General features: G+C 41.7%; 1 pseudogene; it reads right to left on the reverse strand.

The window, feature by feature from the left end:
- Positions 1–11,840: 11,840 nt before the first annotated feature.
- Positions 11,841–14,979, reverse strand: LOC116080529 (annotated as a pseudogene).
- Between the last annotated feature and the right edge of the window lie 815 nt (positions 14,980–15,794).

The following is a 15,794-nucleotide window of genomic DNA, read 5'->3' on the forward strand; positions in this document are numbered from 1 at the left end:
GCAACATGCAATGCTGTGCATTTACAATTCCTCTGCTGACCACAATCAACACTTCATTGTAAATTTAGATCTCTGTAAGCTCCCTCAAATATATCACTGCTGTGTGATTCTTATTTAGTATCCCAGGGAGAACATTTGTGATGCTTTTTAAAAGGAAGTTATGTTGTTTTTATCAGTTTATAAGCACTCTTTACAGCAGTTCTCCTTACTCCTATGGATCTGTTTCAATACCCCCTAGTGTAGATGTTGGAAACCCTGCATAAGAAACTTTATATACACTGTGTTTTACCCACATACTGCAATGTTGCTGTATAGTAGCAGAATTGATCTGTCTGTGTTCTCTGCCTTGTTGTCATCTGTCTATACTTACATTTTGGGGCCAATACAATGTAAAACAGGGATTACTTAAAACACCAGCACTATGGTACCAAGACAAGTAATCTCTTAGCAGATCAGTAATGGATGTACTGAACATGATGATTCATGGTCCAGAAGGGATAGAACTGAATGCCTTATTTCCTAATGCTACTCAGAATGGTGTGCAATGTGCAGCTTATGAATTGTTTATTCTGGAATTTTCCACTTAATATTTATGGACCACTTTTGACCGCATGCAACTCAAACTGTGGAAAATGAAGCTGTGGTTAAAGGGGAAATTATAATGCACACCACCAACACATATTTTCTTAATCTATTCTTCAGTTTTTAATTTCATTTAATGATGCCATCTGGGAGTTTTTAAATTTATTTTTTTTTAAAGTGGAGCTAAAGAAATGTCTCAGTGGTTAAGAGGATATGTTATTCTTGTAGAGGATTTAGATAGGATTTTCTGTACCAAAATGGTAATTCACAATCATCTATAACTCTAGTACTAGAGGGTTCAGTGCCTTCTTCTGACCTCTATGGGAACCAGCCATTCATGTGGTACACATACATGCAAATAGGAATACACATAAAATAAATCTAAATTTTTTAAACATTAAAAATTAGAGATAATAATAATTAATTTTTTTGGTGTATGTGTGTAATGTATGCACAATTTATGTGGTACACACATGTACACATAGGTATGAATGCTTCTGCATATGAACAGAAGTTGGAGAAAGGCATCTAGTGTCCTCCACTATCACTGTTCATCTTACTCATTTGAATCAGGGTCTCTGAACATAGAGCTTGTGCTTTCTGTGGGCTAGAAACTAGAGCACACTGAAATCCTCTGGTCTCACTCTTCTACAGTACTGGAGTTACAGGCACACAGCTATGGCTGCCTTCTTACACAAATGTTTTATCCAAAATCAGGTCCTGATGGTACAAGTACCCTTAACCACTGAGCCTTTTTCCAGCCACACAAATAGGACAAGTCACCCTCAAAACTCTATAATTCACCAAGTTTCTACTTTTGGGAGCTTTGTACACTATGGGTACACCTGGATGTAGATAGAGGAACCCTCAAAGGGGATTGTGGACATATCCCACCTTTAAAAACTGAAGAAGAGGTCCTTGATCCACTTGAACTTGACCTTTGCACAAGGTGACAAATTTGGTCTATTTTCATTCTTCTACATAGAGAAAGCCAGTTAGTCTAGCACCGTTCATTGAAGATTCTTTTTTCCATTATATATTTTGGCATCTTTGTCAAATATCAAGTGACTGTAAGTGTGTGGTTTTATTTCTGGGTCTTCCTGGGGAATCCTGGGGATTCCATTGATCAATGTGTCTGTCTCTGTACCAATGCCATGCAGTTTTTATCACTATTGTTCTGTAGTAAAGATTGAGGTCAGGGATAGTGATTCCCCCAGCTGTTCTTTTATTGTTAAGAATTGTTTTCACCACTCTGGTTTTTTTTGCCTTTCCAGATGAATTTGAGAATTGCCCTTTCCATGTTTTTGAAGAATTGTGTTGGGGTTTTGATGGGGATTGCATTGAATCTATAGATTGCCTTTGGTAGGATTGCCATTTTTACTATGTTAATTCTGCCAATCCATGAGCATGGGAGACCTCTCCATTTTCTGAGATCTTCGATTTCTTTCTTGAGAGACTTAGAGTTGTTGTCAAACCGGACTTTCACTTGTTTGGTTAGAATTACCTGAAGCTATTTTATACTTTCTGTGGCTATTGCATAAGGAATTGTTTCCCTAATTTCTTTCTCAGCCTGTTTATCCTCTGTATAAAGGAAAGCTACTGATTTATTTGAGTTAATTTTATATTCAGCCACTTTGCTGAAGTTGTTTATCAGTTGGAGAAGTTCTGTGGTAGAATTTTTAGGGTTTCTTATGTATACTATCAACATAAAACCAGTTACACTGAATTTAATAGAAGAGAAAGTGGAAAGGAGCCTTGAACTCATTTGACACGGGGAAATTTCCTAAACATAACTCCAGTCGCTCATGCTATAAGATCAACAATTGATAAATGGGACTTCATGAAACTGTAAGGCAAAGGACATAGTCGATAAGACAAACCAGAAACCTACAGCTTGGGAAAAAAAATCTTCACTAACCCCACATCCGATAAAGGGCTATTATCCAAAGTATAAAGAACTCAAGAAATTAATCACCAAAAAACCCAACCAACACAATCAAAAAATGGGGTATAGAACTAAACCGAGAAATCACAACAGAAGAATTTCGAATGGCCAAGAAGCACCTAAAGAAATGTTCAAAGTTCTCAGTGATCAAAGAAATGCAAATCAAAATGGTCCTGAGATTCCACCTTATACCAATCAGAATGGCTAAGAACAAAACCTCAGGTGACAACATATGTGGAGAGGATGTGGAGAAAGAGGAACACTCCTCCATTGCTGGTAGGATTGCAAGCTGGTTCAACCACTCGGGAAATCAATCTGGAGGTTCCTCAGAAAATTGCAAACATATCTACCTGAAGATCCAGGGATACCACTCTTGGTAATGTACCCCAAAGATGCCACAGGGGCACGTGCTCCACTATGTTCACAGGGACCTTATTTGTGATAGCCAGAAGCTGGAAACAATCTAGATGTCCCACGACAGAAGAATGGATTCAGAAAATGTGGTTCATTTACACAATGGAATACTACTCAGCTATTAAGAACAAGGACATACTGAGTTTTTCAGGCAAATGGATGGAACTAGAAAATATCATCCTGAGTGAGATTATTCAGACCCAAAAGGACATGCATGTCATGTATTCACTAATAAGTGGATATTAGCAAAACAAAACAAAACAAAACAAAACCAAAAACCAAAACCCAAAACCAAAACAAACAAACAAACAAAAAACGTACAGAATACCCAAGATTCAGTCTGCAGAACTCAAAAAGATCAACAAGCTGAAGTGCCCAAGAGAGGACACTTCAGTCCCACTTGGGAAAGAGAAGAAAGCAATCATAAGTGGGGAGGGAGGGAAGGACCTGGGAGAGAAAGTGGACAGGGTGGAGTGGAGGAAGTGGTGAGGGGGATAGGGGAACTTGATCTGGTATTGGGTGAGGAAAAAGGACTGAAGCCCTGAGGGCCAGCAGAAAGAATGTAAACAGGCAACTTCAGGAAACAGGAGGTTGGGGGAGACACCCCCCGCAGAATGCACCAGAGACTTGGGAGTTCAGAGATTCCCAAGACTCAAAGGGAGGGACCTTAAATGAAATGACCAACTGTAGGGAGAGGGAACTTATAGAGCCCACCTCCAGCAGGCAGATAGGACATCAAGTGAGGCATGGGGTTGCCCTCCCACAGTCATACCTCTGACCCATACTTGTTCCTGTCTGAAAGAATTACAGGGATGGAAATGGAGAGGAGCCTGAGGAAAAGAAGGTTCAGTGACAGGCCCAAAGTGGGATCCAGCTCAAGGAGAGGTCCCAAGGCCTGACACTATTACTGAGGCTATGGAACACTCACAAAAATGGACCTATCTTGACTGCCCTCTGAAAGACCCAACAACCAGCTGAAAGAGTCAGATGCAGATGTTTGCATCCGACCAATGGACAGAAGCAGCTGACCTCTGTTGCTTAATTAGGGAAGGCTGAAAGAAGTTGAGAAAAAGGGTGATCCTGCTGGAGGACCAGTGGTCTTAATAAATCTGGACCCCCAAGACCTCTCAAACACTGGACCACCAAACAGACAGCATACACCAGCTGATATGAGGCCCCCAACACAACACAGTAGAGGACTACTGGGCCTTTGTTCATTTAGAGGTTATGCAACTAACCCTCAAGAGATTGGAGGCCCCAGGGAGTTTATAGGTCTGGTGGTATGTGTGTGGGTGTGTGGAGCCATCCGTGTGGAGATGGGGTGGGGTGGGGAGGAGATGTGGGATGTGGAGCAGTTGGAGGGTGGATGGGGAGGGGTCGAGGAATAGATTATGGAATGTAAAAAATAAACAAGAAAAATTTGAAGTAACTTCTCATATTTGCCTTGTATTTAATGACTGGGTTCTTTTTTCTCTAAGGATGGTATTTTAAATATATTTTTAATTTATGATTTGTGAATTTCATGCATATATGTAATATATTTTGGTGATATCTATTCTCCATATTCCTTCAACTTTTCTCAGACCCTCTACTCACATCATCTCCCTCCTAACTTGATATCAATCTTTTCTAACTTACTGAGTCTAATGTTTACTTGGTGCTTCCAGTATGTCCACTTGAGCACAGGCATCCTACCTGGGCACACTCCTGAAGGAAACTGACCTTCCTAACTTCTAGCAGCCATCAATTGTGAATATTCTTAAGCTAGGGCTAGGACATCATGATCCCCTCCATCATCCATATTGAAATTTTGGCTGGCTTTATCTTGTGCAATTCTCTCTCTCTCTCTGTCTCTCTGTCTCTCTCTCTTTCTTGCTCTCACTCTCCCTCTCGCTCTCTAGTTCTCCCCTGCTCTCTCACTCTATCTCACTTTCCCTCTTTCTCTCTCTTGCTTGCTCTCACTCTCACTCAGTCTTCCTCTCTCTCTCTCGGTCTTTCCTCCCCATTTCTGACTATCATGAAAACAATATGACTACCCCACCTCATTCTCTTGCTGCCATGCCTTCTCCATCAGGATGGTCCTCATCTCCTCAAAACTTAAGTTAAAATAAACAGGGTATCTGATCCTAATAATTAGAAAAATAATTTAGAAAGAATATGTCAATGTAACTGGTTAATAGAAGTAAATGCAATCTTTAATCTACATGAAGTACTATGCTATGCATACACTAAACTTTGGCTAGGGCTCTTAGTGGCCATCTCATCTTTAAGTTGACTATTGTGGAGAATTAAAATCTTTGGATTAGTAAATAGCAGTGTCATCTAGATGGGCTGTGTACATAATAGTCATACTGCCAAGAAACAACACTGTGCAGTCAATAGCTGGGGACTACAAGTTAGATGTGTTTAAAACATTTAAGGAAGGCTGGATATCAGCCTGGTTAATAGGAGTGATCACGTGTCACAGATGTAAAGGTGAAGGCCTGTGAGATGTCTGAGCACATAGAGGCACTTGCTGCCGAGGCTGATGACTTAAGTTCAGTTCCTTTCAACTCCTGGGACCCATATGGTAAAAGGAGAAAACCAACTTGCACAAGTTGTCCTCTAACTACAAATACATGCACACACACACACACACACACACACACACACACACACACACACACACAGATGATACATAGATAGATATATGAAAGATAGATGATAGATACATAGATCATAGATAGAATTTTTAAAAAGTATTTTAAGAGAGAACCGAAGCTTAAGTAAATAGACCATAATTAGCAGGTTTGTACTTTCTTTTCTTTATTGGATATTTTCTTTATTTACATTTCAAATGTTGTCTCCTTTCCCACTTTATCCACCTTCCAGAAACACCCTATCCCATCCTCCCTCCCCCTGCTTTTATGAGGGCATTCCTCTACCTACCCACCCATTCCCACCTCTCCAACCTCAATTACCCTACACTGGGGCATCTGTTGAGCATTCATAGGACCAAGGACCTCTCCTGCCATTGATACATGACAAAGCTATCCTCAGCTATATATGCAGCTAGAGCCATATGTACTCCTTGGTTGAAGGCTTAGTCTTTGAAAACTCTGAGGGCATTTGGTTGGTTGATATTGTTCTTCCTATGTGGTCGCAAAACCCTTCAACTCCTTCAGTCCTTTCTCTAACTCCTCTATGGGAGATGCTGTGCATAGTCCAATAGTTGGCTGCAAGCATACACCTCTGTATTTAGAAGGCTCTGACAGGGCCTCTCAGGAGACAGCCACATCAGGCTCCTGTCAGCATGCACTTCTTGGCATCCACAATAGTGTCTGGGTTTGGTAACTGTATATAGGATGAATCCCCAGGTGGGACAGTATGTGGATGGCCTTTCCTTCAGTCTCTGCTCTACACTTTACCTTCAAATTTGCTCCTGTGAGTATTTTGTTCTCCTTCTAAGAAGGACTGAAGCACCCACACTTTGGTCTTCCTTCTTGAGCTTCATGTGGTCTGTGAACTGTATCTTGGGTATTTGGAGCTTTTGGGCTAATATCCACTCATCAGTGAGTGCATACCATGTGTGTTCTTTTGTGATTGTGTTACCTCACTTAGGATGATATTTTCTAGTTCTATCTATTTGCCTAAGAATTTTATGAATTCATTGCTTTTAATAGCTGAGTAGCATCCCACTATGTAAATATACCATATTTTCTGTATCCACTCCTCTGTTGAAGGACATCTGGGTTCTTTCCAGCTGCTGGCTATTATGAATAAGGCTGTTATGAACGTAGTGGAGCATGTGTCTTATTACATGTTGGAGCATCTTCTGGGTATATGCCCAGGAGTGGTATAGCTGTATCCTCAGGTTCAATTTTCTGAGGAAACATCAGACTGACTTCCTGAGTAGTTGTACCAGCTTGCAATCCCACCAGCAATGGAGGAGTGTTCCTCTTTCTCCACATCCTTGCAAGCATCTGCTGTCACCTGAGTTTTCGATTTTAGCCATTCTGACTAGTGTGAGATGGAATCTCAGTGTTGTTTTGATTTGCATTTCCCTGATGACTAAGGATGTTGAACATTTCTTTAGGTGCTTCTCAACCATTCATTGTTTCTGTTAGTTCCACTGTGTCGCTGTTTAGTTTCCTTTTCCATGATCTGTCCATTGCTGAGAGTGGGGTGATGAAATCTCCCACTATTATTGTGTGAGGTGCAATATGTGCTTCTAGTTTTAATAAAGTTTCTTTTATGAATGTGGATGCCCTTGCACTGGAGCATTGAGTGTTCAGAATTGAGGTTTTATCTTGGTAGATTTTACTTTTGATGAGTATGAAGTGTCCTTCCTTATTCTTTTTGATAACCTTTGGTTGAAAGTCCATTTTATTTGATATTAGAATGGCTACTCCAACTTGTTTCTTGGGAAAATATGCTTTGAAAATTGTTTTCCAACCTTTTACTCTGAAGTAGTGTCTGTCATTGTCACTGAGGGGCATTCTCTGTATGCAGCAAAATGCTGAGTCCTGTTTACATACCCAGTCTGTTAGTCTATGTCTTTTTATTGGAGAATTGAGTATATTGATGTTAAGAGATATTAAGGAAAAGTGATTACTTCTTTTAATTTTTGTTGTTAGAGGTGGAATTACATTTGTGTGGCTATCCTCTTTTGGGTTTGTTGAAAGATGACTGTCTTGCTTTTTCTAGGGTGTAGTTTCCCTCTTTGTGATGGTGTTTCCATCTATTATCCTTTGTAGGACTGGATTTATGGAAAGATACTGTTTAAATTTGTTTTTGTCATGAAATATCTTAGTCTCTCCATCTATAGTTATCAAGAGTTTTTTTGGGCTGGCATTTATTTTCTCTTAGGATCTGTATGACATCTGTCTAGGATCTTCTAGCTTTCATAGTCTCTGGTGAGAAGTCTGGTGTAATTCTGATACGTTTGCCTTTATATTTTACTTGACCTTTTCACCTTACTGCTTTCAATATTCTTTCTTTGTTACATGCATTTGGTGTTTTGATTATTATGTGATGGGAGGAATTTCTTTTCTAGTCCATTCTATTTGGTGTTCTGTAGGCTTCTTGTATGTTCATCAGCATCTCTTTCTTTCAGTTAGGGAAGTTTTATTCTATAATTTTGTTGAAGATATTTACTAGCCCTTTATGTTGGGAATATTTGCTCTCTTCTATACCTATTATCCTTAGGATTGGTCTTCTCATTGCATCCTGGATTTCCTGGATGTTTTGGTTAGGCGTTTTTTGCCTTTTGCATTTTCTTTGACTGTTGTGTCAATGTTTTCTATGGTATCTTCTGCTCCTGAGATTCTCTCTTCTATCTCTTGTATTCTGTTGATGATGCTTGATGATCTATGACTCCTGATCTCTTTCCTAGGTTTTCTAATGCCAGGATTGTCTCCCTTTGTGTTTTCATTATTGTTTCTATTTCCATTTTTAGATGTTGGATGGTTCATTTCCTTCGCCTGTTTGATTTAGTTTTCCTGTAATTCTTTAAGGGATTTTTGGGTTTCCTCTTTAAGGGCTTTGACCTGTTTACCTGTGTTTCTCCTGTATTTCTTTAGGGGAGTTATTTATGTCTTTCTTAATGTCCTCTATCCTTGTCATCAGAAATTATTTTAGATCTGAATCTTGATTTTCCAGTGTGATAGTGTGTTCAATACTTGTTATGTTGGGAGAATTGCTTTCTGATGATGCCAAGTAACCTTGGTTTATGTTCCTTATGTTCTTAAGCTTGCCCCCTGCCATCTGACTATCTCTAGTGCTACCTGCCCTTGCTATACCTGACTGGACCCTGTCCTTCCTGTGTTCCAGGTTATATCAGAACTCCTCAGAGTCCAGCTATCTCTGTGATCCTGTAATTCTGTGATCCTGTGATCCTGAGATCCTGGGTGTGTCAGAGTTCTTGGGAGTCAAGCTGCCTCTGAGACTCTGAGATCCTGATGTGACCAAGCTCCTAGGATCCTGTGGTACTGTGATCCTAGGCATCTTAAAGCCCCTGGGAATGGAGCTTCTTCTGGGTGTTGTTGGACTGGCTGTAGAGTTCATGCCCAAAGTCTGCTCAGGGTATCTGCTCAGACTGGAAAGAACCCAAGCCACTGGTCAGGTGAGGTTTCTGCATCCCTGGATCTTGCTGGTCTCGGTGTGTTGGAACAGATGTTGTGTCCTCCTCACCTCTAATCCTATGATCCTGGGCATGTTAGAGAGCTTGGGAGTAGAGCTTCCTCAGGGTATTGTGGGACTGGCTATGGAGTTTGAGCCCCATCTTATGTGATTGTTATGTAGTCAGCCCATAGATGTGGTTAATTCATGTACATCATGGCCTTGCCATATCTGGAAATCACTGTCTCACAACAGTCTTCTTTAACCTCTGGCTCTTACAATCTTTATGCTCCTTCTTGTAATATGATAATAGAGCCTTGTGTGTGTGCAAGTGTGTGTGCATATGCGTGTGTGTGTGTGTGTGTGTGTGTGTGTGTGTGTGTGTGTGTGTGTGCGTGTATGTATTATAGATGTTGTCTTAGTTAGGGATTCATTGCTGTGAAAGGACACCATGACCATGATAACTCTTATAAAGAAATCATTTAATTGGGGCTGGCTTTCAGTTCAGAATTTTAGGCTATTATTGTCATGGTGGCAAACATGGCAGCTGGCAGGGTGCAGGCAGACATGGTACTGGAGAAGAAGCTGAACATTCTACATCTTATTCTGCAGTCAGCAGGGAGAGACTGCTATACTAGACTTAGGTTGAGCATGTAAGACCTCAAAGTGTCCTTTTACAGTGACACATTTCCTCCTAAAAGGCCACATCTCCTAATAGTGCTGCTTTCTATGGGCCTAGTAGTCATATGCCTGAGCCTGTGGGGCCATGTCTATTCAAATCACAACAGTTGCCTTATTTAGGGTTGAGAACTCCACAATTACTTATTCTCTATACTTAGACAAGTGGTGAATCTGTATATTAACCACTATCTGTTGCAAAAGGAAGCTTTCTTGATACTAATTGAGAGAAGTACTAATCTATGAGTATAAAGTTAGGGGTTTAACAGGCAGTTTGGTATTATTTTCATTTAACAAAATATTAGATGTAGGTCCTCCCCTATAGCCATGAATTCTTGACCCAGTTTGCAATGCCAGAAGTGAGTTCCCTGTAAGCAGCATAGGATGCCCTGAGTCAGTGAAGTTCTGAATGTGTGTCTATTGTTGACATAGGGATGGCCATGTCACAGATTCTAGCCTTCAGTCCATGGGAGTATGGTAAAGCCCCAGTGTTGAGTCTCAGAGGGATATCAAAGCCTTTCTCTGGTCTGAGTGTCAGTGTTGATGGTGTGTGCAGAAAATGTCCACCAAAGCTTTCTCCTCCAGAATACTGAAGCTGAAGACTGACCCAACTGAGATTAGACAAACCTATCTCCTTGAGACAAATATATACCACAAACCCCAACCCCTTGTTTATTTGTATGTTACAGTTTTATCTCTTTGTTCAGCTGCAATAGCTTTACGTCCATGTTCTACTGTATATACTAAGCATGCAGAGTTTGCAGGATGCTGAGCCCTGTCCATCAGAGACACCAGACCACTCAAGTACAGCTTTTCCATGTGTCTGCCCTCAATGCTCAAGTCAGGTCCATCCCTGGAGCTATGCCGAATGCTACAATTCTATTTTGTGGAATAAGCTTTAAATCAAAGCATAAAGTACTTGATTACTCCTGTAAGATTCATTCCATTATTGTGATCACAAGCATATCTTGCCAAGGCAGTCATTATTGTAGCTTATATGTTTCACAAATATTTGAAAAAAATATAATGATACATTGGCCCCCAATCTTTTCAAAAGATCATATAACTCTGTGGGATGGATACTGTTGTACCATGAATCATTTTTCCTCAACTCCTTTTCAAGAGTGGTGAAACTTTCTCTTAAACAACTATGAAGCAGGGGTGTTAAGCTCTTTAAAATCTTCACAGTTTCAAGTTTTATCAGCAAACCAAGTAATGTGTATATTCTATAGGGCTCTTATTTTAGTACAGTACAGTTTAGTACAGTGATATTTTGACTTATTAACTAGCACTAATTCATTTTTTCAGGATAAAAAAATTATTCAACTGTACATTAAATAATAACTATTTTAACATATTTAAACTTCCACTTAAGTGAGTTAGAAGTTTTTCCACTCCAGGAGATAAGGCCTGGTGTGAAAATGTCACCATAGAGGGATGCTAATTATTTGTTGGTAAATTTAGTCTTAAAAACATCTGTACATGAGTGAAAATACCTAGTAATACCCCCACGGAGGAAACCAGGATGTTTATCAGGGTGTACCTTGTAAGCTGCCATCAATTCAGAAACCAAAGCTCCTCAGATATATCAAATACATCAAAAATATTCTTTATATTGAGTCCTCATCTAATATTAAATATAGAACAACCAGGAATTCCCAAAATTCAAAGAGTATTCATCCCCTGGTCTCCTTGGCACACTGGCTTCAAGTAATGAGATGGGCCAGTCTGTCAGATCTTTCAAATGTAACTTGTACGGTTCAGAGAATCAGACCTGAAGTTGTGGTTTCTTTTGTGAACTCTCAATCTTGAGCTACAACTGAACCTTAGGGGTTACAGCACAGACCGAAGGCTAATCCATAATTTAAGGTAGAAAAATCTTACTCTTTTTTTCTTTCTTGGTCACACACAGATATGCTTGAAGTATTTCCAAATTTAGACTTCTCAGTTTTGAGTACATCAGGACTTTTAAAGTAGAATTTTTTGCGTGGTAACAGAAGAGAAAAATCTTGAACTCTGAAAACAGTACATTCATGACCTTTTGTACCTTTTGGCTAAAGGTCATCTTCAATTTAAGGGTGGCATTCTCAGCAAACATAAGCGGGAGCCTCACGTGATGCCTTCAGTCTTGCCGACAATCGCCCAGGGTGTGGCAGAGGCTCTCGTGCTCTCTGGATGGAAGGTCCAGGATTAACTGCTCTGCGTTCAGATGGTCAAAGAGCTTCTCCAGCGGGGGAAAGCACTTCAACGAGGACACGCTGCCCAGCAGGTTCAGTTTATGCTTGGCTCTAGTTATCGCCACTTTGAGTCTCCGCCAATCTTTCAGGAGCTCGCCAAGAGTCCCATCCTCATTACTCCTAACAAAGGACACCAGGATGAGACTCTTGTCCCTTCCTTGGTATTTGTCGACTGTGTTAACCTCCACCATCCCAACAGAAGCCCTCACTAGTAAGTTGCTGCTGATCCGCAGCTGCTGCCGGTATGGTGCAATGACGCCAATGTCTGTGGGGCTGCAGCCAGCCTTTATAAAAGTTGAGGTCAGGAAGATGATGAGCCTGACTTCCGTGATGTTGCTCACGCCACAGTTTTCAACTTGTTCTGGAGGTGGGACCTTATCTGTATTAAGGAAACAAACGGGATTGTCTGGCTCAAACTCTCCAGCCAGCCAGGGGTTCTCAGAATAATCAGCATAAAGCTCCAGGCCCAGCTTGACATCCTTGAAGTTGGGCAGGGTTAGGACTGCCTTGGCCACTCTGTCCGACCTGCACTCCAGCTTCCCTTGGTATGTGAGCTTGTTGCTCAAGGACATAATCTTACTGTTCATTCTGTACTGCACGGCCAGCTGCACTACAGCGCTCGCCTTCCACTCCAGCCTCTTGAACAAGCTCTCGCTTATTCCCAGAGCTCTTGCTTCCCGGTTGAGAACCAGGGGAGAAAGCTGCTGATGGTCTCCCACCAATACAAACCTCCGAGGAAAGAACAGTGGGCCCAGGCAGTTGGGCTGACTGATTTGAGGCTTCATCCACAATACAGAAATCAAAGGTTTTCCAGGAGAATATTGGGTGGTTTATTCCCATGCAGGTTGTTGTAACGATAGGGTGACTGTTGTAGAGTTCTTCTAGGTGGGCTAAGGATGCAATGGACCTTGATCTGCAGAGTTCCTCCTCTGTAAACCTCTGGATATCTGGATGGACCTTGTGAGACTGACCCAAGTGCAAAAACCCGATCTTAAACTTGGCCAGCTTCAAGAGAATGTTGTCAACGGTGGAGTGCGTGTAGCTGGTCAGCAGAATGCTGAACCCACAGACTGAGAGGATCCTCACGAGGGTACAGATTGTGGTTGTCTTTCCTGTCCCTGGCATCCCAACGATGAGCGTGTAGTCTTTTGAAAGAAGAACTCTCTTCATCGCTTGTCTCTGGGGCTTATTCAAACCCTTTAGAATGTTGGCCACTGTATCCTTCGCATCGTGTGAGAGAACGGAGCTGAGGTAGGCTGTAAACTGAGGTTCCCTAAAATCGATGATTAATTCTCAAAGTCTTTTGCTGGTATCTGTGTTCTCCATCAATCTGGACAGATTTCCTAATGGGGTACTTATGTCACCGTGTCTTTCTTCCCAGTCTAGTCAAAACAAGGTTGCTTCTGGGAGTGGCGACAAATTCCTGTCTAGCAAGCAGGTAACAGCTGCCATATTAATCTTCTTCAGGTAGCCTTTAGACAAAGCGAAGAGGTTTCTCTGTTCTCTGCTTAAAATAATATTGTCTCCTGCCATCAGATTGGTGGCTGGCATGGGGCCATTTTTCCGCTGAAAATTACGTAAGTACTGTCCATCACTAACTCTCTCTACAGGCTCCGTCCTGACCAGGTTTCCAATGCAGTTGCCACTCTCCTCCAGCTCGGAGGCAGACATTAACCAGATACTCTGGTGCATCTTCCCATTGTCTTTCGATTGACTCGAATGTTAACAGGAGACATCATAGGCTGAAATACTTCAAGTGCGCCAGCTGCAGGTGCCAGGTTTCTTTATAGATTTTGGACAGCATGCCTTCTGGGATGGAAGCATCATCTATCTGTTCTTCAACTGCTCTGCTATAAAGAGCACAGTTGCCCATCTGAGAACAATATTTACAAGTTTTCTCTTCCTCAATTATTTGTGGCAAGGCCGAAAGCTGAGCTGCCTCCCCTGAAGCTGCTCTGGTCACTCTGTGCAGCAGAGAGAAGGCCAGCTGGTTCCTGAGCTTCAGAAGTTCTCTTTTGTCCAGATGGTTGGCAGGCACAGGGTACATCTGCCCGGTCTTGAGGTAGAGAAGCCAGCCAGCCTTGGGGTCCTCTCATCTCTCCTGGCTTAGCAGCGTGTACAGGACCACCTGGCTTCGGTGTTCAATAGAATTCGATTCTTTGCCAGTTTTCAGTTCCAGTGGCATTATCTTATATTTTGTTTTATACTCTTGATGTATCCTGACCCCGACTGTGGCATTTATTTTGCCCTTCAGTCCAAACCTAGGGGACCAGATGCTCTCCTCGATATCCAGCGACTTGATTACTTCAATGTTACAAGGTGAACTTCTGTTACTGCCATCACTTGGCAGAGAGAGCTGCATTTGAGGGAATTCAGCCGAAGGGCCCTTACGCATGAAGTCCTCAGCCCACTTAGAGAATGAGAGGTGATACTCCTCAGCTTCACATCTTATTTCATCTTGACTCAGATTCAAGCGATACATTTCCTTCAAATGCCTTACTTCTCGGAGAGTTTGAAGAGCAAGCTCTTGTAGCTTTTCTGAGGCAAAGCTCTCACTTATTGCCCTCTGAAAGACCTCGTGGAGAATCGTACCGATCAGCATTTGGTGAGTGGCTGGATTAGAGACCCTGAAGGTCTCGCTTAGGACAGCTCTTCTCAGACACCAAATGCTGCTCGCGACGCTGGTGCTGGAGATGAGCATGTCTGGGTACAGGATAAAATAGCCAGCGTCATCGTCTATTATCCACGGCTCAGATGTGCAGCCTCCCTCTAAGTGAACGATATCCCTTGGCCCCACCTGTACCGAGCTCCAGCCATCTCTCAGGATACACAGAACTTGGTCGCGGGACCAAGATGATGAGCAAGCTCTTCTCCTCCGCTCCTCTTTCATTCTGCACGGTCTCAACAGCTAGCACTAGGTATCAGTTATCCACTCCTCGCCTCAGAACCATCTTGGGAAAGAGAGCGTCTGCCTTCTTCTGAGGCTCCGCTGTCCTCCTTGTCCAGCTCGTCCAGCGGCTCCATCCCCGCCAAAGCTCACCCGCCCAGGAGAGAGGAAGCCAGGCAGAGGCACTAATTCTTTTTAAGCAATGTTTTTCTTATAAGAAAATGATCCAGAGACAACAGTCTCTAAATGTAGATCAGGTAATATTTTCTTTGAAGTAAAGTAGAAAACCTTTATTTTTCCTACAATTTATTATGGCTCCTACCGTGCTCAGAACCTTGCTGTCTGGGAGTATTTTTTCTCATTGCTGTAGCCAAATGCCTGACAACTGAAGGGAGGAAGAGTTTGCCTTGGCTGACAGTTTGAAGATACAGTCTCACGGCAGAGAGAGACAAGGTTGTGGGAATAGCTTATGGCTCCAAGAACAAGAGTATTTGCACATATTTTGATTGACTAGTAAGGAAATAGAGAAAGAAAAAGAACGTGCAAGTAAACACTTAAAACGGGTCTGGGCTCTAAAATCTTAAGTAATCCTCACTGACTCATAGACTTCCTCCACTGAATTTACAGTTCCCCAACCATCTAAAGTAGTACTGCCAGCTCAGAATCAAGTATTTAAACACACAAACTTTCAGGGGACATTTCACATTTATTCCATAACAAGGTGCTAAAATGATCACCCTAGAGGAAAGATTGGCATCCCAGAGAATTCTGTTTGTTGTTCTCTTTCATAAGAGCAGATCTCTTATAAAATTGTTGAAGGAGTATATCATGACTCTGTTTTTTTGCTCTAGAATTGAATGCAGTTGCAATCATTAGGCATATCACTTTGTATGGGTATGATTTAACTGTACAATCTTTCGAGTTTATGTATGTATATTTATGTATATGTATA

Source organism: Mastomys coucha, unplaced genomic scaffold (genome assembly GCF_008632895.1).
Source record: "Mastomys coucha isolate ucsf_1 unplaced genomic scaffold, UCSF_Mcou_1 pScaffold6, whole genome shotgun sequence".
In the NCBI taxonomy this organism is placed as follows: domain Eukaryota; kingdom Metazoa; phylum Chordata; class Mammalia; order Rodentia; family Muridae; genus Mastomys; species Mastomys coucha.